At 35.9% G+C, this 25,390-nt stretch overlaps 1 non-coding gene across 1 annotated transcript; it reads right to left on the bottom strand.

The window, feature by feature from the left end:
* Window positions 1-3,741: 3,741 nt before the first annotated feature.
* LOC112207201 (small nucleolar RNA SNORA4) lies at window positions 3,742-3,888 on the bottom strand. Its single transcript, XR_002941656.2, has one exon. It is a non-coding gene; the product is annotated as a small nucleolar RNA SNORA4 (small nucleolar RNA).
* Between the last annotated feature and the right edge of the window lie 21,502 nt (window positions 3,889-25,390).

Raw genomic sequence — 25,390 nt, 5'->3', positions numbered from 1 at the left:
CCCACAGATTTTTGGTCAATTGATTTTCCACAAAGATGACACTATTCAATGGGAAAAGAATGGTCTTTTCAAAAAATAGTACTGATACAACTGTATATCCACGTGCAAAATAAATAAATAAGGTTGGACTCACACTATACACAAAAACTAAAGTGTATCAAAGATGTAAATGTAAAAGCTTTTTAGCTCTTTTTTTAACATAAAAATCTTAGAAGGGTATGTATGAACGAATCTTCCTTGACCTTTGATATAGGTAATTGTTTTTTAGGCATAATAGCAAAAAAACTTGTGACAAAAAACAGAATAAATATATTGGACTATATTCAAATTAAAAGCTTTTCTTCTGAAAATTATGGCATAAACAAAACAGCCCTCAAGATGTAAGAAGATATTTGCAAATCATAACTTTGATAATAGATATATGACATATATCCAGAGTAAAATTAACAATGTTTACAACTCAACAATAAAAACCAAAATAACCCCATTAAAATATGGGCCAAGGATGTAAGTAGACCTCTTTCTAAAGAAGATATACAAATGGCTAATATATACATAGTTTCTATGTATCATTAATCATTAGGGAAATGTAAATGGAAGTCCTGATGGAATTCATCTTCACAGCCATTAGGATGGTTCTAATAAAAAAGGCAGACAGTAAAATGTGTTGGTAAGGATATAGAGAAATTGGGACGCACACACATTGCTGGTGGGATTATAAAATGGTGAAGCTCCTCAAAATGTTAAATATTAAAAGTAATTGCAAACATTACTTTTTAATTTGCATTGAGTAATAGCAAAAAACGCAATTACTTTTGCACCAACCTAATACAATGTTGCCTTATGAGCCAGCAATTCCACTAAATATATACCCATGAGAAATTAGAACATATATCCACAAGAACTTATATGTCAGTGCTTATAGCATTGTTATTCATAACAGGCTCAAAATGGAAAACAGCTCCTATGTCTATAAACTGATGAGTGAAAAAAATGAGGTATACTAATGCACTAGAATGTATTTCATTGAATCATTAATTAATTTATTTTTAATTTTAATTTATTCATTTTTAACTTTTATTTTAGGTTCGTGGGTACATGTGAAGATTTGTTATATAGGTAAACTCATGTCATGGAAGCTTGTTGTACAGGTTTCTTCGTCACCCAAATATTAAGTCTAGTACCCAAAAGTTTTTTTTTCTTCTCTCCCTCTTCACAACGTCCACCCTCATGTAGACTCCAGTGCCTGTTTCCTTCTTTGTGTTCATGAGTCCTCATCGTTTAGCTCCAACTTATAAATGAGAACATCTGGTATTAGGTTTTCTGTTTCTGCATTAGTTTGCTAAGAATAGTAGCCCCCAGCTTCATCCATGTTCCCACAAAGACATGATCTTGTTCTTTTTTATGGCTGCATAGTATTCCATGGTGTATATGTACCACATTTTCTTTATCCGGTTTTCCACTGATAGGTATTTAGATTGACTCCTTGTCTTAACTATTGTGAATAGTGCTGCATGAATATATGTATGCATATATCTTTATAATAGAACTATTTATATTCCTTTGGGTATATCCCCAGGAATGAGGTTGCTGGGTAAAGTAGTAGTTCTGTTTTCATGGCTCTTTGAAGAGTAGCCACAATTTTTTCCAAAATGGTTGTACTAATTGAAATTCCTATCAACATTGTGTAAACGTTCCCTTTTCTTCACAACCTTAGCAGTATCTGCTATTTTTTGACTTTTTATTAATAGCCATTCTGACTGGTGTGAGATGGTATCTCATTGTGGTTTTAACATTTCTGTAATATTGAACTTTTTGTCATGTGCTTGTTGGCCACAGGTATGTCTTCTTTTGAAATATGTCTGTTTATGTCCTTTGACAACTTTTTAATGGAGTGGTTTGTTTTTGTTTTGTAAATTTGTTTAAATTACTCACAGATGCTGGATATTAGACCTTTGTCAGATGCATAGTTTGCAAAGATATTCTTCCATTCTGTAGGTTGTCTCTTTATCTTGTTGATGGTTTATTTTGCTGTGCAGAGGATCTTAAATTTGGTTAGATCTCATTTGTCAATTTTTCCTTTTGTGGTGATTGCTTTTAGTGTCTGTCTTAAAATCTTTCCCTGTTACTATGTTCAGGATTGTGTTACCTATGTTGTCTTCCAGTTTTTTTTTTATAGTTTTTGGTTTTACAGTTAAGTATTTAGTCCATCTTTCATTGATTTTGGTATATGGTGTAAGAAAGGGGTCTAGCTTCAATCTTCTGCATATGGCTAGGCAGTTATCCCAGCACCATTTGTTGAATAGGGAGTCTATTCCACATTGTTTGTTTTTGTGAGCTTTGTCAAAGATCAGATGGTCATAGGTGTACAGCCTTATTTCTGGACTCTCTATTCTGTCCCATTCGTTTACATGCATGTTTTTGTACCAGTACCATGCTTTTTTGGTTACTACAGCCCTGTAGTATAGTTTGAAGTCAGGTAGTGTGATGCCTCCAGTTTTCTTCTTTTTGCTTAGTATGGCATTGGCTATTCAAGCTCTTTTTCGGTTCCATATGAATATTAAATAGTGTTTTGTAGTTCTGTGAGGAATGTTGTTGGTAATTGGATAAGAATAGCATTTAATCTGTAAATTGCTTTGGGCAGTATGTCCATTTTAATGATATTGATTCTTCCTATCCCTGAGCATTGGATGTTTTTTTCATTTGTTTGTGTCTTCTCTGATTTCTTTGAGCAGTGTTTTGTAATTCTCATTGTAGAGATTTTTCACCTTCCTGGTTAGCTGCAATTCCTAGGTGTTTTATTCTTTTTGTGGCAATTGTAAATGAGACTACCTTCCTGGTTTGGCTCTCTGTTTGGCTGTTGTTTGTGTGTAGAAATGCTAGTGATTTTTTTGTACATTGATTTTGTATCCTGAAAGTTTGCTGAAGTATTTTATCAGCTGAAGGAGCTTTTGTGCTTAGAATATGGGGTTTTCTAGATATGGGATCATGTTGTCTGCAAACAGGAATAATTTGACTTCCTCTCTTCCTACTTGAATGTCATTTTTACTTTCTCTTGCCTGATTGCTCTGGCAAATATATAATTTAATGCTACACATTTTCCTTTAAGAATGGCTAACTTTGCATCCCACAAATTCTGATTATATTTTTGTTTTCATGTAGCTAAAATGATTTTTACATTTAATTTTTTTGAACCATGGGTTATTTAAAAACATGTTAATATTTGAAGTAAATTTTTAAAAAATTGATTCATATTTATTGTGGTCTAGAACATACTTTATTTTTTATTTGATACAGTCTTTCAAATTTGTTAAGATGTGTTTTATAGCACAAAATGTGTTCTTTTTAATATTTCATGTGTGTTTTTGAAGAATGTGTATTATGCTCTTTTCATATGGATAATTCTATAACTGCTAAGTGATCAAATTGATTGAAGTGATGCTCAGGCCATCTTTATTCTTACTGATATTTTGCCTGCTTAATCTGTCAGTTACTTACATTGAGTTGTTGATGTCTACAACTATAAAAGTAGATTTGTCTGTTTATCTTTGCAGTGCCGTCAGTTCTTGCCTCACATACTCTACTTTTTAGATGTGTACCTGTTTTGGATTGTTATATTCTCTTAAAGAATTGACCCTTTATCATTTAAAAATGGCTCTTCATTTCTGATCATTTCACTTTCTCTGAAATCTGCCTTTTCAAAAAATAATATAGCTACTCACACTTTTTTTACACTTATGTAATGTAGATTACAAACTAGTAGTGAATTATATGTATATTAATGTTATAACCCACTGTGGAAAATGGTCAACATTATTATCCCAAACAGCCCAAGTTGGTAAAGGCTTTTTAACAAAAGCATTCTCTGAAAACATTAACTTTTGGTAACACGCTTTGTTTTGATAAATGTTAACACCGTACACCTTTCTTTACCTCTTTATTTTTAAATTATCTGTGTCTTTACATTGAAAGTGTCTTTCTTTTAGACATATACAGTTGATTTTGTCCTTTCCCCACTCTGACAATTTCTATTTTTAGTTAGTATGTTTGGACCATCATATTTAAAGTAATTATTTATACTAATATTCTATTTATATTAATATACATGATTGATATATTTCACCCTTATAAATATTTTCTATTCATTTCATTTGTTCTTTGTTTCTTTTTTTCTTCCTCTTTTTTTTTGAGACAGGGTATGTCTTTGTCACCCAGGCTGGAGTGCAGTCATGCAAACATGACTCACTCACTGCAGCCTTGACCTCGTAGGCTGAAGTGATCCTTCACCTTTGCCCCCCAAGTAACTGGAATTGTAACCACCCAAGAAGTTCACCTTGCTGGCTGCCTAGACAGAGCTTATTTATCAAGGCAGGGGAATTGCAATGAAGAATGTATAATTCACACCGAGCCAGCTGTGTAGGAAAGTGGAGTTTTATTATTACTCAAATCAGTCTCCCTGAGCACTCAGAGATCAAAGTTTTAAAGATAATTTGGTGGGTAGGGGCTCAGGAAGTGGGGAGTGCTGATTGGTCAGGATGGAGATGGAATCATAGGGGGCTGAAGTGACGTTTCCTCACTGTATTCTGTTTCTGGTTGGGATTGCAAAACTGGTTGAGTCAGATTACCAGTCTGGGTGGTGTCAGCTAATCCATCGAGTGCAGGGTCTGCAAAATATCTCAAGCACTGACCTTAGGTTCTACAGTAGTAATGTTACCCCCAGGAGCAATTTGGGAAGGTTCAGACTCTTGCAGCCAGAAGCTGCATAACCCCTAAAGCATAATTTCTAATCTTGTAGCTAATTTGTTAGTCCTGCAAAGGCAGATTGGTCCCTAGGCAAGAAAGGGGTCTTTTCAGGAAAGAGCTATTATCAATTTCGTTTCAGAGTCAAACCATAAAAGGAATTTCTTCCCAAGGTTAGTGTGGCCTATGCCCGAGAATAAACAAGAACAGCTTAAAGGTTAAAAACAAGAGGCAGGGCGCGGTGGCTCACGCCTGTAATCCCAGCACTTTGGGAGGGCGAGGTGGGCAGATCACAAGGTCAGGAGATCAAGACCATCCTGGCCAGCATGGTGAAAACCCATCTCTACTAAAAATACAAAAGTTAGCTGGGCATGGTGGCACGTGCCTATAATCCCAGCTACTCAGGAGGCTGATTCAGGAGAATTGCTTAAACCAGGGAGTGAGCCAAGATCATGCCACTGCTCTCCAGCCTGGCAACAAATCGAGACTCTGTCTCAAAAAAAAAAATAATAAAATAAAAAAGAGAAACAAGATGGAGTTGATTAGGTCTGATCTCTATCACTGTCATGATCTCCTCAGTTATAATTTTTTCAAAGGTGGTCTCAATTCCTGCTTTTTGGTTTTATAGCACCTTATTCTTAAGGTATGGACAATGAAGATGGAGAAAGGCTATCAATCGCTCTGGCTTCTTCCTGCTGACAGGGTGCATAGTGGGGGTAGAGGTTGACTCCAAGGTGAGAGACGTGGAACTCTTTTGCAGTTGTCTGAGCTTGCTCACACAGACCAGGCTGGGATTCCAAGGCTTTCATGACAAAGGTGTTAGTATTCTCATCTATAGTTTTAATACAGCATTTAAGTGGACAGTGTACTATAAATACTGAGTTCTAGGATAACAAGTGCAATTTCTGGTTTGAAATTAAAGATTTAAAGCATTTGTTTGATAACTTGTAGGCAACCAAAAATATTTAATCTGACTTGTACAGAAAAAAATAAAATGAAGACTCAAAAACAACTAACAGGTGTACTATAATTATTGAAACAATTTTTTTCTCCCAGTCTTTATTTTTATTTAAAAAATCATTATACTGCTGATTTGTTTGCAAAATAAACTTTAGTTTTATTATACTTAGCCTGATTATTTGCATAGACTGCAGCAAGAGTAATTATTTTTCACATAGGACTTTTAAATTGGCTGTGATGGAACTCTGTTGCATAAGGAATCTCAGATAAGACTTTTTAAGAAACCAAGTCAAGCCATGGGTTTTTACCCTCAAATACCTATGAGCTGGGTAAAAATTCTTCTCCTCTTGAGGTTTCAAGATAACTTGGGGCTCCTGGGCCTGTTAGAAAGTGACATTCTTTACTTACCACAGGTCAGGAACTCTGTACAGGAACTGCATAGACAAGATATGAGGCCAGTTTTCCCAATGGGCTTTTATTTGCTCTGTAAGTCAAATTTGATTCCTTAAAGGACAACACACCATTCTAGTCAAAGACTTGGTAAAATAACCAGTTTCTCCGATGGTGTTCTGTTGTAAAAGAAAACATTCTTATTGCATTTATGCAAATAACTATATTGCCATAATTTAAGAATACTCACATAGTTTCCAAATTCTGGGGAAATCAGATGGAGAGAAGCAAATATGCCTCTAATTTTCTTCAGAGCAGTATACTTTACTCAGTTGTTAAAACCTCTAAATAGCTCAAAAAATAAGTTTCCTTGGCTCTGAAAAAAACAAAAAGGATCAGCAAAGTTTTTAGCAAAACATAAAAGTGAAAAAAAAAGGTTACTTCAGTTTTCTATCAGCTCAGTCCATTAAGTCAACTCCTGTTCTGCTTGATATTCATGAACATTTTAGCTTTCCATGACAGTCCTGAGAGTTAATTTCCTTTATTCTAATGTCACAATCTCGAGTTATCTAAGAAACTTGCATTCAAGAGCTCCTGTCAATGTTTTATAGCTGATTGTGAAATCATCTTCTAAAGATAACCAAAACAAAACAACAATTGTCTGTGGACGAAAAGAACATTTTAAGGCAGCCACAGTTAAAGACACAATTGACAAGAAAATTTGTTATTTCTGTGGCACACAATAATTTAACATAACAAGTTTAATTATTACTGATAGCATATACTGAGGCATATCAGAATTATAGGAATCTTATACAATTTCATAACACATACTACTAACCTCTTTATACAAATATAACCCATAGAAAGTTAAAAACAATTTTATATTTGATAGTGCTTCCTGTGTTTGAAACACTTGATTTCACAAAATAGAATCCCAGGTCACCATAAGTCATTCATTTAACCAAACTGATAACTCAAAAATTTTAAAAAAGGAGAAACTTCTTTTACTCTGATAGAGAGGGGACTCAGCTTTCCAAACAACAAGACTCAATGAAGATAGTATAAGGCCACCAGAATCTCTCTTCTCTCTCCCCTCATACTTTTTTTTTAGTTTACTTAAAAGGCAAACAAAAACCTTTCATTATCTTTTAATATTACATAAAAATCATTTTCAAAATAGAAAACCATATTTTATGTTTGCATTTGTGCATCTTTAATGCCAAATTTAGTTTTAATAACATTTTTAGTAACAGTTTTAATTAATTTGATGATAAGGTAAGATTTTCATAAACCTTTTATAATCTTTAACAATTTTTTTTTTGTTAAACAGCAGAACAATGTTGTAAAAAACTCTGTTGTGCTTTTATTCCAATGTTCAATTTATGGAAAAACTGAATAATACTCCTTTAACTTTAGCCAATATATTTATACACCATAATTTTTAAAATACAACTTGCTTAAACATTTAGATTTTTTCTGCCTCACTTCTTAACACAACCCTTTAACCCTCTAAACTTAGATGAGAAATTCATATTCCCATGCTTTTATATAATCTTTTATTTTTTATTTTTTATTTTTTTTTGAGATGGAGTCTCACTCTGTCACCCAGGCTACAGTGCAGTGGCACAATCTAGGCTCACTGCAAGCTCCACCTCCTGGGTTCAAGTGATTCTCCTGCCTCAGCCTCCCTAGTAGCTGGGACTACAAGCATGCACCACCACACCAAACTAATTTTTGTATTTTTAGTAGAGATGGGGTTTCTCCATGTTGGCCAGGCTGGTCTTGAACACCTGACCTCATGATCCACCCACCTTGGCCTCCCAAAGTGCTGGGATTACAGGCATGAGCCACTGTGCCAGGCCATCTTTATATGATCTTTTACCAAAAGTACATTCTACTTTCCTTACATGCCTTGTTTGTAAAACTGTTTCTTCAGTAGTCTCACATACATGTTACACTGTTAACTCTTAGCAACTATTACTTTTGGTGAAAAACCTGGTTTGTAAGTGATTTTATTTATGTACCAGGTGTGGAACCCAGGATGCCAGTCAAAAGTGCAGATAAGGTCTGACTCTTTCCAGCATAGCTAAGGGGTGTGGCTAACTCCACATATTCCCAGGCCTTATCTAGCTGTAAAGCAGGTAGGTTGTACAGTTAAGAGTCATAGTGGCATTTTATGAAACATTTAGGAGGCCTCACAACCTTCAAATTGTACATTTCTTGCATAAATTCCCTTTCAGAAATCCTTTCACAACTTACACAGACCATCTGTGACATGCTTAGATTTTCTGACTTGTCCTAAACATCCCTTTTTTTAAACAACCAATCACTTTATTTTAGGGCAAGAATTTACCATACAAGATCCTTTTTTATATAAAATATCTTTTCTTTATAACATTCTTTGCATAGCTAGGGAGCTAATTTCACATGTCCCCAGGCCTTATCTAGCATAAAATGGCACATCTTTTAGATGTGCCAAGAAGTTATAGATTTGGTCTCTTTGCATTATCCCATATTTCTTCAGGGTTTTGTTTATTTTTTAAAATTAATTTTTCTGTATTTTTGTCTGAATGAGTTGATTCAAAGAACTAGTCTTTGAGCTGTGAGTTTCTTTTCTCAGCTTGGTCTATTCTGCTCTTAATACTAGCAATTGTACTATGAAATTCTCATAGGGAATTTTTCAGCTCAAAAGGTTAAGTTTTGGTCTTTCTTGAAATGGAAATTTCATCTTTCAGCTCTTGAATTATTATAATGATTGCTTGGCTTCCTTGGATTGGATTTGAACTTTCTCCAGGATCTCAGTGAGTTTCCTTGCAATCCAGATTCTGAATTTCATGTCTGTCATTTCAGTTATCTTAGACTGGTTAAGAACCATTGCTGGGGAGCTAGTAGGCTTGTTTGGAGGTAAGGGTACACTCTAGCTTTTTGAATTCGCAGAGTTCTTGCACTGATTGTTTCTCATTTGGGAGGGCTGTTGTTCCTTCAGCTGCAGTGCAAATTGAGTATAGTAAGTTGGTTCTATTTCAAGCCTCTATACAAGGTCTTTGTTTTTGAATTTTTGATCTTGGTGTCTCATGGGGGGGACTTAGTGAAGTGTTTTTTGCTATTGTTAGTTTGGCCTGTGTTACCTGTAGACAGCACTTAAGAGCAATGGGTGCTAAATAGGCTCTTACTCAACCACGAGGCTCTTTTGTGTTTCCTAATATTTCCAGCTATGTTCCCTTCCCCAGGATCATTCAGGTCCAGGAATCAGCCCTAGCATTCAAGCCCCCCACATAGGGTTCCTCACTTTCTCCCTCTTCAGCCTCAACATCTGCCTCTTTTCTCCATTTGCATTTGGCATTTTATCTCTAAAGATCTTCTCAAATTACAGTGGTTTAGTCCAAATCCCAGTCTCTGTCAGTGAGAGTGGCACTTCCTAGCTGCATCTAGTTGGTCATCTTGCCCTTTTTTTCAATTGGACACTTTAAAATGGTTAATTCTGTTACGTGATTTCTTTCTCAATAACATGTTTTTTAAAATAAAATATTACTACTAAGAATCTAAAAAGATATTTTAACTAAATATAATGTGGCTTCATGGATGAGATTGGGAAACTGAAAATGGATATTAAGTAAAAACTAAGGAAACCTAAATAAACTATGGCCTTTAATTAATAAAAATACTAAGAACTGGATGGTAGTTGATATTAACATGGAAAAGATGTTAGAACTCAGAGAAAATGTTGGCTCAAAGTAAATATGAATTTCAAGTGAATCCCCAAGCAACAAAAAACAGTTTTTATATTTTTTGGAATGATAATGTAGACTGAAAAATGTGGCTATAATAATGAATGTAATTATAATTATTATTAATGTATTGTATTAATATAAATTTTTGTGTTTATCCCCAACATCTAGAATAGTGTCAAGTACACAGTAGGTACTTAATAAACATTTGTAAAATGAATGAATGCATTTATTGTGGTCATTTCTATTTATAAAAACGTACCAGATCAAAAAGGAGCCAAAATAATGTTTTTGACTATCTTTTTTATCTAACGTAGATTTATTGCACAGCTGGTCCATTTGACTGCTTAGGGATTAGGTAGTAAGATGAGAAAAAGGAAAACAGCAATTTCCACTGAAAAATAACTGATTCATGGCCCTGCCTATTCATAATCTAAGCTTGCTAAATATTCAGTCTGTGAAACTTAATACACAAGGAACAAATTTCAAATGAGGCCCAGGTTTTAACTAGAATGCTAAAAGAAAGCCTTCTTTTGCAGAATAGTACATGGAATAAAGTTCCGTTTGTGAAAATAAGAGAATATACATAGACATGTCTGTATAAAACAAGTACAATTTCTGGAAAGTTATAGTTATTTCCCTTAAGGTGTAGAACTGTGCTGGGGGTGAGTTTTACTTTTAATTTCATATCCTTCTAAAATGTGTGATTGTCTTTTTACCATGACCTTGAATTACATTATAGTTTTTAATATTACTAAAAATATGTTTGTCATTATACTTTGCTCTTTGTGGAACCTTATAAAAGTTCCACCTTTGAAAGAAGTTGCTCAAGATTCTTTTTCTTCTTTGAGTCTCTATTAAACCACTAAACCATTTAGTTCTCAGAGCTAATCCATATCCTGAAATTATAGCTTAATCTGCCTCATTTTTACAACTTCAAATCTTTTAAATTTTCATTCTTTTATAAGACTTTATGGACACTATGATTTCAGTAAAAAAAAAAAAAAAAAAACCCTATTCCAGATAAAACTGAAAAACAAAACAAGGCAAATTTGTACTTTTGTGAAAACTCTGTGTGTAACCACACTCTGTCTATAAAGTACATTCTCATATTTATGAAATTCCTCACGTTTTGAATTTACCCAAATTTACATGGTGAAAAAGTTTATGCAATTTTTAGACATGGAAAAGTTAGTGTTATAATATGCCCTTCAGGAAGGTTGGAGAAATGAAAGCAAAGTCCTAACCACTCATCAGAAATAATAAACATGATTTTAAATACAGGATAATCTCTCTTAAAGATGTATTGTTTGGTTGCTTCTTTTTAAGGCCATAGTACCTTGAGTTGTGTGACAGAGCCCTGTTAACAATTAACTATAATGATTCTCACTCAATTGAGGTTATTGAAGAAGAAATCCTACATTGAAAGTGCAATTATCTTCCTGCTTTCAGAATCTTTCTTATTCCCCTACACGAGGGTTATCATTAAAGCTATAGTGAGTTTTCTTTCTAAAATACAACTTTGGTACTCTCACAGCAGATAACAAACTGTACCAGTTTGCTTGAGACTGAGATAATTTCCATGGCATGGGACTGTCAGTGCTAAAACCAGGATAGTCCCTGGCCAACCAGGACTGTCATTTATCCTGTTTTAAACCTGCTCACAATCAGAATCACTACTCAGATTTTACAAAATGAAAATTCACATTTTTTAGTCTGGAATACAAGACTTTGTAGTACAAAGTTTCTGCTTAGCTCTTCTGTTTCTTCTAGTGTCTATTCTGGCAGTGTATTAGTCCATTTTCACACTGCTATAAAGAACTTCCCTGAGACTGGGTAATTTATAAAGAAAAGAGATTTAATAGACTTACAGTTTCATATGGCTGGGGAAGCCTCAGGAAACGTGCAATCATGGCAGAAGGCAAAGGGGAAGCAAGCACCTTCTTAACAAGGTGGCAGGATAGAGAGAGAGAGAGAGAGAGAGGGCAGGGGAAACTGCCACTTAAAAAACCATCAGATCTGTGAGAACTCATTATCAAGAGAACAGTACTGGGGAAACTGCCCCCATAATCCAGTCACCTCCCACCAGGTCTCTCCCTTGACACGGGGGGATAACAATTGGAGATGAGATTTGGGTGGGGACATAGAGCCAAACTATATCAGGCAGGTACACTTTAGCTGTACTTTATTATTTCTGGTCAAATATTGCAGCAAATATCATTTGTTTCATGATTCTTTCACATGCCTGTATTGTTTCCCTACCAAGGACGCCTTTCCTCTTTTTCTTTACCTGCAGAATTTATACTCATCCTTCAAGTTTCTTTTTACTGTTTCCATAAAGCTTTTCTTAAATTTCCAATACATTCATTTGCATATAAGCCTCCCACAGCACTTGTGTACATCTCTATTAGGACTCAACACATTGTTTAAATTTTCTGTCTGCAAGATTATCTTTTCTACTAGGATGTAAAATACTACCAGAAACTCAAGAATATTTTTATTTATTCTGTAACCAAGATATCTGACATAGAGTAGGCATTCAAAGGCAAGTTAATTATCTAAGGCAAATGAATTCTTAATTTTACAACGTCTATCAGTAACTATTAAATAAACACCCACTAGTTTAGCACTAGTTGCTGTTGCAAATGAAAAAAAAAAAACAGTTTAAGATCAAATTTTGGAGGGAGGAGCCAAGATGGCCGAATAGGAAAAGCTCCGGTCTACAGCTCCCAGCGTGAGCGACACAGAAGACGGGTGATTTCTGCATTTCCATCTGAGGTACCGGGTTCATCTCACTAGGGAGTGCCAGAGAGTGGGCACAGGTCAGTGGGTGCGTGCACCGTGCGCGAGCTGAAGCAGGGTGAGGTATTGCCTCACTCGGGAAGCGCAAGGGGCCAGAGAGTTCCCTTTCCTAGTCAAAGAAACGGGTGACAGACGGCACCTGGAAAATCGGGTCGCTCCCACCCGAATACTGCACTTTCCCGACGGGCTTAAAAAACGGCCTACTAGGAGATTATATTCGGCACCTTGCTCGGAGGGTCCTACGCCCACGGAGTCTCACTGATTGCTAGCACAGCACTCTGAGATCAAACTGCAAGGTGGCAGTGAGGCTGGGGGAGGGGCGCCCGCCATTGCCCAGGCTTGCTTAGGTAAACAAAGCAGCCTGGAAGCTCGAACTGGGTGGAGCCCACCACAGCTCAAGCAAGTCTGCCTGCCTCTGTAGGCTCCACCTCTGAGGGCAGGGCACAGACAAACTAAAAGACAGCAGTAACCTCTGCAGACTTAAATGTCCCTGTCTGACAGCTTTGAAGAGAGCAGTGGTTCTCCCAGCACACAGCTGGAGATCTGAGAACAGGCAGACTGCCTCCTCAAGTGGGTCCCTGACCCCTGACCCCTGAGCAGCCTAACTGGGAGGCACCCCCCAGTAGGGGCAGACTGACACCTCACACAGCTGGGTACTCCAACAGACCTGCAGCTGAGGGTCCTGTCTGTTAGAAGGAAAACTAACAAACAGAAAGGACATCCACACCAAAAACCCATCTGTACATCACCATCATCAAAGACCAAAAGTAGATAAAACCACAAAGATGGGGAAAAAACAGAGCAGAAAAACTGGAAACTCTAAAATGCAGAGCGCCTCTCCTCCTCCAAAGGAACGCAGGTCCTCACCAGCAACGGAACAAAGCTGGATGGAGAATGACTTTGATGAGCTGAGAGAAGAAGGCTTCAGAAAATCAAATTACTCTGAGCAATGGGAGGACATTCAAACCAAAGGCAAAGAAGTTGAAAACTTTGAAAAAAATTTAGAAGAATGTATAACTAGAATAACCAATACAGAGAAGTGCTTAAAGGAGCTGATGGAGCTGAAAACCAAGGCTCGAGAACTACGTGAAGAATGCAGAAGCCTCAGGAGCCGATGCGATCAACTGGAAGAAAGGGTATCAGCGATGGAAGATGAAATGAATGAAATGAAGCAAGAAGGGAAGTTTAGAGAAAAAAAGAATAAAAAGAAATGAGCAAAGCCTCCAAGAAATATGGGACTATATGAAAAGACCAAATCTACGTCTGATTGGTGTACCTGAAAGTGACGGGCAGAATGGAACCAAGTTGGAAAACACTCTGCAGGATATTATCCAGGAGAACTTCCCCAATCTAGCAAGGCAGGCCAACATTCAGATTCAGGAAATACAGAGAACGTCACAAAGATACTCCTCGAGAAGAGCAACACCAAGACACATAATTGTCAGATTCACCAAAGTTGAAATGAAGGAAAAAATGTTAAGGGCAGCCAGAGACAAAGGTCGGGTTACCCTCACAGGGAAGCCCATCAGACTAACAGCGGATCTCTCGGCAGAAACTCTACAAGCCAGAAGAGAGTGGGGGCCAATATTCAACATTCTTAAAGAAAAGAATTTTCAACCCAGAATTTCATATCCAGCCTAACTAAGCTGCATAAGTGAAGGAGAAATAAAATACTTTACAGACAAGCAAATGCTGGAGATTTTGTCACAACCAGGCCTGCCCTAAAAGAGGTCCCGAAGGAAGCACTAAACATGGAAAGGAACAACCGGTACCAGCCGCTGCAAAATCATGCCAAAATGTAAAGACCATCGAGACAAGGAAGAAACTGCATCAACTAACGAGCAAAATAACCAGCTAAAATCATAATGACAGGATCAGATTCACACATAACAATATTAACTTTAAAGGTAAATGGACTAAATGCTCCAATTAAAAGACACAGACTGGCAAATTGGATAAAGAGTCAAGACCCATCAGTGTGCCATATTCAGGAAACCCATCTCACATGCAGAGACACACATAGGCTCAAAATAAAAGAATGGAGGAAGATCTACCAAGCAAATGGAAAACAAAAAAAGGCAGGGGTTGCAATCCTAGTCTCTGATAAAACAGACTTTAAACCAACAACGATCAAAAGAGACAAAGAAGGCCATTACATAATGGTAAAAGGATCAATTCAACAAGAAGAGCTAACTATCCTAAATATATATGCACCCAATACAGGAGCACCCAGATTCATAAAGCAAGTCCTGAGTGACCTACAAAGAGATTTAGACTCCCACACAATAATAATGGGAGATTTTAACACCCCACTGTCAACATTAGACAGATCAATGAGACAGAAAGTCAACAAGGATACCCAGGAATTGAACTCAGCTCTGCACCAAGCGGACCTAATAGACATCTACAGAACTCTCCACCCCAAATCAACAGAATATACATTTTTTTCAGCACCACACCACTCCTATTCCAAAATTGACCACATAGTTGGAAGTAAAGCTCTCCTCAGCAAATGTAAAAGAACAGAAATTATAATAAACTGTCTCTCAGACCACAGTGCAATCAAACTAGAACTCAGGATTAAGAATCTCACTCAGAACCACTCAACTACATGGAAACTGAACAACCTGCTCCTGAATGACTACTGGGTACGTAACGAAATGAAGGCAGAAATAAAGATGTTCTTTGAAACCAACAAGAACAAAGATACAACATACTAGAATCTCTGGGATGCATTCAAAGCAGTGTGTAGAAGGAAATTTATAGCACTAAATGCCCACAAGAGAAAGCAGGAAAGATCCAAAATTGACACCCTAACATCACAATTAAAAGAACTAGAAAAGCAAGAGCAAACACATTCAAAAGCTAGCAGAAGGCAAGAAATAACTAAAATCAGAGCAGAACTGAAGGAAATAGAGACACAAAAAACCCTTCAAAAATTAATGAATCCAGGAGCTGGTTTTTTGAAAGGATCAACAAAACTGATAGACCACTAGCAAGACTAATAAAGAAAAAAAGAGAGAAGAATCAAATAGACGCAATAAAAAATGATAAAGGAGGTATCACCATTGATCCCACAGAAATACAAACTACTATCAGAGAATACTACAAATACCCCTACGCAAATAAACTAGAAAATCTAGAAGCAATGGATAAATTCCTCGACACATACACTCTCCCAAGACTAAACGAGGAAGAAGTTGAATCTCTGAATAGACCAATAACAGGATCCGAAATTGTGGCAATAATCAATAGCTTACCAACCAAAAAGAGTCCAGGACCAGATGGATTCACAGCCGAATTCTACCAGAGGTACAAGGAGGAACTGGTACCATTTCTTCTGAAACTATTCCAATCAATAGAAAAAGAGGGAATCTTCCCTAACTCATTTTACGAGGCCACCATCATCCTGATACCAAAGCTGGGCAGAGACACAACCAAAAAAGAGAATTTTAGACCAATATCCTTGATGAACATTGATGCAAAAATCCTCAATAAAATACTGGCAAACCGAATCCAGTAGCACATCAAAAAGCTTATCCACCATGATCAAGTGGGCTTCATCCCTGGGATGCAAGGCTGGTTCAATATACGCAAATCAATAAATGTAATCCAGCATATAAACAGAACCGAAGACAAAAACCACATGATTATCTCAATAGATGCAGAAAAGGCCTTTGATAAAATTCAACAACCCTTCATGCTAAAACCTCTCAATAAATTAGGTATTGATGGGACGTATTTCAAAATAATAAGAGCTATCTATGACAAACCCACAGCCAATATCGTACTGAATGGGGAAAAACTGGAAGCATTCCCTTTGAAAACTGGCACAAGACAGGGATGCCCTCTCTCACCACTCCTATTCAACATAGTGTTGGAAGCTCTGGCCAAGGCAATTAGGCAGGAGAAGGAAATAAAGGGTATTCAATTAGGAAAAGAGAAAGTCAAATTGTCCCTGTTTGCAGATGACATGATTGTATATCTAGAAAACCCCATTGCCTCAGCCCAAAATCTCCTTAAGCTGATAAGCAACTTCAGCAAAGTCTCAGGATACAAAATCAATGTACAAAAATCACAAGCATTCTTATACACCAATAACAGACAAACAGAGAGCCAAATCATGAGTGAACTCCCATTCACAATTGCTTCAAAGAGAATAAAATACCTAGGAATCCAATTTACAAGGGATGTGAAGGACCTCTTCAAGGAGAACTACAAACCACTGCTCAAAGAAATAAAAGAGGATACAAACAAATGGAAGAACATTCCATGCTCATGGGTAGGAAAAATCAATATCGTGAAAATGGCCATACTGCCCAAGGTAATTTACAGATTCAATGCCATCCCCATCAAGCTACCAATGACTTTCTTCACAGAATTGGAAAAAACTACTTTAAAGTTCATATGGAACCAAAAAAGAGCCCGCATAGCCAAGTCAATCCTAAGCCAAAAGAACAAAGCTGGAGTCATCACACTACCTGAGTTCAAACCATAATACAAGGCTACAGTAACCAAAACAGCATGGTACTGGTACCAAAACAGAGATATAGATCAATGGAACAGAACAGAGCCCTCAGAAATAATGCCACATATCTACAACTACCTGATCTTTGACAAACCTGAGAAAAACAAGCAATGGGGAAAGGATTCCCTATTTAATAAATGGTGCTGGGAAAACTGGCTAGCCATATGTAGAAAGCTGAAACTGGATCCCTTCCTTACACCTTATACAAAAATCAATTCAAGATGGATTAAAGACTTAAATGTTAGACCTAAAACCATAAAAACCCTAGAAGAAAACCTAGGCATTACCATTCAGGACATAGGCATGGGAAAGGACTTCATGTCGAAAACACAAAAAGCAATGGCAACAAAAGCCAAAATTGACAAATGGGATCTAATTAAACTCAAGAGCTTCTGCACAGCAAAAGAAACTACCATCAGAGTGAACAGGCAACCTACAAAATGGGAGAAAATTTTCACAACCTACTCATCTGACAAAGGGCTAATATCCAGAATCTACAATGAACTCAAACCAATTTACAAGAAAAAAACAAACCACCCCATCAAAAAGTGGGCGAAGGAAATGAACAGACACTTCTCAAAAGAAGACATTTATGCAGCCAAAAAACACATGAAAAAATGCTCAGCATCACTGGCCATCAGAGAAATGCAAATCAAAACCACAGTGAGATACCATCTCACACCAGTTAGAATGACAATCATTAAAAAGTCAGGAAACAGCAGATGTGGAGAAATAGGAACACTTTTACACTGTTGGTGGGACTGTAAACTAGTTCAACCATTGTGGAAATCAGTGTGGCGATTCCTCAGGGATCTAGAACTAGAAATACCATTTGACCCAGCCATCCCATTACTGGGTATATACCCAATGGACTATAAATCATGCTGCTATAAAGACACATGCACACGTATGTTTATTGCGGCATTATTCACAATAGCAAAGACTTTGAACCAACCCAAATATCCAACAATGATAGACTGGATTAAGAAAATGTGGCACATATACACCATGGAATACTATGCAGCCATAAAAAATGATGAATTCATGTCCTTTGTAGGGACATGGATGAAATTGGAAATCATCATTCTCAGTAAACTATTGCAAGAACAAAAAACCAAACACCACATATTCTCACTCATAGATGGGAATTGAACAATGAGAACAACATATGGACACAGGAAGGGGAACATCACACTCTGGGGACTGTTGTGGGGTGGGGGGTGGGGGGAGGGATATCATTGGGAGATATACCTAATGCCAGATGATGAGTTAGTGGGTGCAGCGCACCAGCATGGCACATGTATACATATGTAACTAACCTGCACATTGTGCACATGTACCCTAAAACTTAAAGTATAATAAATAAATAAATAAATAAATAAATAAATAAATATCAAATTTCTTCCTTCAAATGGCATAAAATCTTGAATAAAGCAGGAATCTTCAGAAAGGAGTTTCTGGTCACAGTCAGTGCACAAATATGCTTTATATAACTAGTGTAACATTTTGTACCTTTTTATTTTAGAGTAATTACAGTTTATCATGTAGTTATAATAAAAACAGAGAGATTCAATCTGTTGCTTTTTAATATTTGCATGCATATTTTTGATTGAACGTAAGTTTTTATTTCTATGGGATAAATGTTCAAGAGTATAGTTGCTGGGTTGTATGATAATTGCATGTTTAGTTTAATAGGAAACTTTCAAAAGTAAAATGTACTTTTTAATATTCTCATCAGCATTCTGTCAGTGATCCAGTTTATGTCCATCCATGACAGTATTTGGTGTTGCCACTGTTCTTTTTATTTATAAGCCAATTTGAAAGTTTAAGGTAGTGCTATCTCATTGTGATTTTAAATTTCATTTTCTTGATGGCTATTGATGCTGAACATTTTTTAATGTGCTTATTTGGTATTTGTATATCCTTCTCAGCGAAATGTCTTTTCATGTTATTTTTTCATTTTCTAATCCAATTGGCTTTTTTCCCCTTTAAATGTTGCATTTTGAGAGATCTTCATATATTCTAGGCATTAGTCTTTTGATGGCTATGTGAATTTCAAATATTTTCTTCCAGACAGCAAGTTGTCCCTTTTGTTTTCTTAACAAAGTCTCTCAAAGGCAGAATATTTTATAATTTTGATGAAATATGATTTATTGTTTTTTTCTTTTATGGGTAATATTTCTGTCCAAGTATCCTTTACCTAGCCCTAGACTCTGAAGATTTTCTTTTGTGTTTTCTTCTAAGACTTTATAGATCTATATTTTATATTTTAGTCTGTGATACATTTTGAGCTAACTTTATTTTTTTAGAGACAGGAACTTGACATCTTGCCCAGGCTGGTCTTGAACTTCTGAGTTCAAGCAATCTGCCCACCTCTGCCTCCCAACTCACTGAGATTACAGGCATGAACGACTATGCCCATTTTGAGCTAATTTTTGTATTAGGTATGAGACTTAGATTGAGACTTAGATTCGTTTGTTTACCTATAAACATACAATTTTTCTAGCCCATTTGTTGAATAGGTTATGCCATCCTCTGCATTAATTGCTTCTTCATCTTTGTCAAAAATCAGTAATATTCACCTGAGTCTATTTCTATGTCTTCTTTTATTTTCTCTTGATCTATGAGTCTATTCCTCCACCAATGCTTCATTGTTTTGATCAATATAGCTATATAGTAAGCCTCAATATTGACTTGATTATATACTAAGAATTATTTCTTCCACTTCATACTTTTTTAAGATTGTTTTAACTCTTTTAGATTATGTGCCTTACCATAAAAATTTTATAAAAACATTTTCTATATCTACAAGGAAATTATGCTGGGATTTTGATAGAAATTGCATTAAACCTACAGATTTAGGGTGAATTGACATCTTCAACATTTTGGGGCTTCTAATTCATGTGCTTGATTTGTGCCTCGATTTAGAGAGTTTTACAAATTCTTTTCAGGCCAGGCGCGGTGGCTCACACCTGTAATCTCAACACTTTGGGAGGCCGAGGCAGGTGAATCATGAGGTCAGGGGTTCGAGAACAATATGTCCTGAGGCCAATATGGTGAAACCCCATCTCTACCAAGAACACAAAAATTTGCTAGGCGTGGTGGCATGCAACTGTGGTCCCAGCTACACAGGAAGCTGAGGCAGGAGAATAACTTGAACCAGGGAGGCAGAGATTGCAGTGAGCCGAGTTCGTGCCACTGCACTCCAGCCTGGGCGACAGAGCAAAATTCTGTCTCAAAAGAAAAAAAATTCTTTTCAACAGTTAATAATTTTCAGCATGTAGATCCTGTACATGTTTTTAAAATTGTGTACATAAGTATTTTTTCTCACTGCAACAATCTAGAGTAATTATAAATGATGCTGTGGTTACAGTGTCAATGTCTGCACATTAATTATTAGTATATAGAAAGGTATTAATCTTTTTTATGTTAATCTGTTATTTTGTAACCTTGCTAAACTCACTTACTAAGTTAGTTTACTAGCTTACTTACTAACCTCTGTGCCTTTTCTTTTTCTTGCCTTGTCGTGGCTAAAACATTTAGTACTATGTTGAATAATACTAGTAAGAGCAGATATGTTTTGCTTCTTCTGTATCTTAAGAAAAGCATTCAGACCTTCATCATTAATTTTGATCCCTGCTACAGTATTTTATAGATGCAACTTTTCAAGTTGAGAGTGTTTCCATCTACTCCACAAATTCTAAAAGACTGTTATGAATAGATGAAGAAAGTCATGTCAAATATGATACAGGGGATGTATGAGTAAAACATTGGAGAAATATATACCATGCAAATATTTTAAAAATTAAAAATGTCTATATTATTAATAATATCATAAAAGTAGGTTTTAGGGAAAAGATAATTATTAGTGTAAAAGAGAGATGTCACATAATTATAAAATTATCAATCTACTGGGACTGTATAATGATCCAGTGTACATACCAAAAAAAGCCTCAGAATACATAAAGAAAAACTGATGAAACTAAACTGAAAAAATAGATAAATCTATAATTATACGTGAGGATTTTAACATCTTATTCACAGTAATTGATAGAACTCCTTAGACAGAACATCATCAAGGAAAGAGAAGATCTAAACAACACAGTAAACCTACAGGAATAAATTAACATTCATAGAGCATTCCACACACAAAAAAACTAGTAGAATATACATTTGTGTATGTGTGAGCCTGTGGAATATTCACCAAAATCAATCATATTTTAGGCTATAACAAAAATCTCAAAAATTGTGAAATAATTAAAATTATATGCTGTGCTCACTGATCTGTTCTTTCTTTTGTTATTTTAGATTCAAAGATATTTGTGCAGGTCTGTTATGTGGGCATATTGTGTAATAGTGAGGTTTTAGCTTTTAGTGAACCCATCACCCAAATAGGGAACATTGTACCCAATATGAAATTTTTGAACGCTTGTGCCGCTTCTACCCACCCCTTCTGGGATCCCCAGTGCCTATTATTTGTATCTTTATGTCCATGTGTACCCATTGCTTATCTCTAACTTATAAGTGAGAACATGTGATATTTGATTTTCTGTTTCTGAATTATTCCACTTAGGATAATGACCTCCAGCTCATCCATGTTGATACAAAGGATATAATTTAATTCTTTTTATGGCTTCATAGTATTCCATGGTGTATATATGCCATATTTTCTTTATCCAAATAATCATTGATAGATACTTAGGTTGATTCTATGACTGTGTTATTATAAATAATGCTACAATAAACAATATAAGTGCAAGTGTTTTTTGATAAAACAACTTACTTTCCTTAGGATAGTTATACAGTAGTAGGATTACTGGGTCGAATGATAGTTCTCTTTTTAGTTCTTTGAGAAATCTTCATACTGTTTTCCGTGGGGGTTCAACTAATTTATATTCTCACCTGCAGTGTATAAGCATTCCCTTTTCTCCACAAGGCTGCCAGCATCTGTTGTTTTTTGACTTTTTTAATAATAGCCATTCTAACTGATATAACATGGTATCTCACTGTGGTTTTGATTTGGATTTCTCTGATAATTGGGGACAATGAGCATTTTTATATGTTTGTTGGCTGTTGGGATGTCTTCTTTTAAGAGGTAAGTGGATCACCTGAGGTCAGGAGTTTGAGACCAGCCTGGCCAACACGGCGAAAGCCCGTCTCTACTAAAAAAAAAATACAAAAATTAGCCTGGCATGGTGGTGCATGCCTGTAGTCCCAGCTACTCGGGAGGCTGAGGCAGGAGAATCACTTGAACCTGGGAGGTGGAGGTTGTGGTGAGCCGAGATCGTGGCACTGCACTTCAGCCTGGGCAATAGAGTGAAACTCCATCTCAAAAAAAAAAAAATAGGGGGGTCTGTTTATATTATTTGCCCACTTTTTAACTAGATTATTTGTTTTTGCTTGTTGATTTATTTAAGTTATTTATTGATTCTGGATATGATTTTTTTATCAGATGAATACTTTGCATATATTTTCTCCCATCCTGTAGGTTGTTTGTCTGCTCTGTGGATAGTTTATTTTGCTGTGCAGAAGCTCTTCAGTTTAATTAAGTCCCATTTGTCTACTTTTATTTTTGTTATATTTGCTTTTGAGGTCTTAGCCATAAATTATTTTCCTAGGCCAATGTCTAGAAGAGTATTTTCTAGGTTTTCTTCTGGGATGTTTTCCATTTTATGTCTTATATTTAAGTCTTTAATCCATCTTGAATTAATTTTCAAATACGATGAGAGATCGGGTTCCAATTTCATTCTTCTGCATATGGCTAGCCAGTTTTTTCAGCACCATTTATTGAATAGGATGTTCTTTCCTCATTGTTTGTTTTTGTCAACTTTGTCTGAAAGCAGTTGGCTGCAGGTATGTGGCTTTATTTCTGGGCTCTCTGTTCTGTTTCATTGATCTATGTGTGTTTACCGATCTTGGTGAAATCAAACTATAATTCAGTAACAGAAAGACAACAGAACATCTCTAAACACTTGGAACCTTAACAATACATTTTTAAGAACTTTATTCTACATTTTAAAAAACTTTTAAGTTCAGATGTTCCTAATCTTCTCCCTCCTCCCACCCTTCACCCTCCAAAAGACTGTGTTGGGGGAAGGGTGGGAGGGGATGAGGGATAAGAGACTACACAATGGGTACAGTGTACACTGCTCAGGTGATGGGTGCACCAAAATCTCACAAGTCACCACTAAAGAACTTATCCATGTAACTAAACAACACATTTTGAAATAATTTATGGATCAAGAATAAGTCGCAAAGGAAAATTTTAAATATGCTATTACTGAAAATAAATGAAAATAAAACATATTAAAAGCTGTACTGAAAGGAAAATGCATAACACTAAGTACTTATATTTTTAAAAGTGGAAAAGCCTCTATTGTGTTCAGGGGTCTTGGGTTGGCTCATTTGGCCAGCTTCCCCACAGGCAATTTTTTTCCCTATGGTCCAATCATGTCAATGATGGATCTTAGGCAACACCTAATGTTCAGGCAGTTTATTCTGGCAGTACACTTACAAGATGGACAGTGGGAACAAGCCAGTGGTATGGACCAGTTACAGTCAGGGATCTGATGACTGCCTCACCAGAAGAGTCTCCAACTGGAGAACATTATCAGAGTTAGAGGAATATTTCCCCTTTCTTACACTTGTATTCAGTCTGGGTCAGTTACGAAGTGTTTCTTTCATAAAGGCAGTTTAAGCTATTCTTATACAGATACACTTTGTTCTGAGGTTCTTAAAGTTGACTCTGTGCTGAGGTGGCCTTTTCTCTAGGGCAACCAGTGTTTTTTGGCCCCATTGTGAAAGAGAACGCGTAATCTTCAGGGCTATAGTGCTGAAAATCCCCCAGCCGGGATATATCATATTATTAGTTAACACGTAGGGTAGGTCCTATGAGATCTTCAATTGGGCCTCATGATTATTATTAATCTTATAGTCACAGTACGTCTCATAGTATACTATAGCATCATATTATTTATTATTATTATTGTTATTATTATTTTATTAGAGGCAAGGTCTTATTCTGTCACCCAGGCTGGAGTGCAGTGTCCCAATCATGGCTTAGTGCGGCTTCAAGTGATCCTCCAGCCTCAGCCTCTGGAGTAGTTGGGACTACAGGTGCACACGATTATGCCTGGCTAATTTTTCAATACTTTCTAGAGACAGGATCTCACTATGTTGCCCAAGCTTGCAGGCTCAAAATATTAATCTATATTAGGAAACTAGGAAAATAAGATAAAAATAAACCAAAGAGAGGAAGTAAGGAAATAATAAAGATAAGGGCAAAAGTTGATGAAATTGAATAAAAGCAAGCAAGAGCAGCAAAATAAACTCCAATTAAATCAAAATGTTGTATTAATATAATAAATAAAATGTATGAATCTTTAGGAAAACTGACAAAAATTGAAAAAGAAAAGAAAAAAACCACTGATACCTAGAATGTAACAGGAGCTATCACTGAGGATCCTACAACCATTAAATGAAAAATAAGAAAATACTGCAAATATTTTTATTCATAAATTTGACAACATAGAAGAAATGGACCAATTCCTCTAAAAGCATAGACTACTAAAATTCAATCAAGATAAAATAGATCATCTGAATAGTCATTTAATTATTGAAGAAGTTAAATCTGTAACTAAAAGGCTTTCAAAAATGAAATCTCCAGGCCCTAATGATTTCATTGGTGAATTCTACAGATGATTTCAGAAAGAATTGACGAGAATTTTACACAAATACTTGCAGAAAATAGAAAATAAAAGAATAGTTTCCAATTAAGAATCTAGTATTACACTTACATGACAATGAGAAAAGTACAGTATAAAATATTACCAACAAAATAGTTTGTTATTAGAATTATTAACAAAATATTAGGAAATTAAATGCAATCATGCATAAAAGAAATTATACACCATGACCAAGTAGGATATAGTCCAGTTATTCAAGGCTAGTTCAATATTTGAAAATCAATCAATTTAATGCAGCATATCCATGGGCTTAAGAAGAAAACATCATGTGATCATATCAACTGATGACACAAAATAAACAAATCTAGCACTCATTTATGATAAAAATCCAGCATACCTTATAGCAATAAAATTTGAAAAACTTTTTAGTAAGTTTTCAAAAAGTCCCCACCATTTTCCATTGTATGCTTGTTACCAGCTTGCCCCTAAAAACATTTATGTGTAAAACCTTTGCTAGAACATAGCCTACTAGAATTCTCATTTTCCTTAAACTG

Source organism: Pan troglodytes, chromosome X (genome assembly GCF_028858775.2).
Source record: "Pan troglodytes isolate AG18354 chromosome X, NHGRI_mPanTro3-v2.0_pri, whole genome shotgun sequence".
Lineage (NCBI taxonomy): Eukaryota > Metazoa > Chordata > Mammalia > Primates > Hominidae > Pan > Pan troglodytes.
This window is presented reverse-complemented; position numbering and strand designations above follow the sequence as displayed.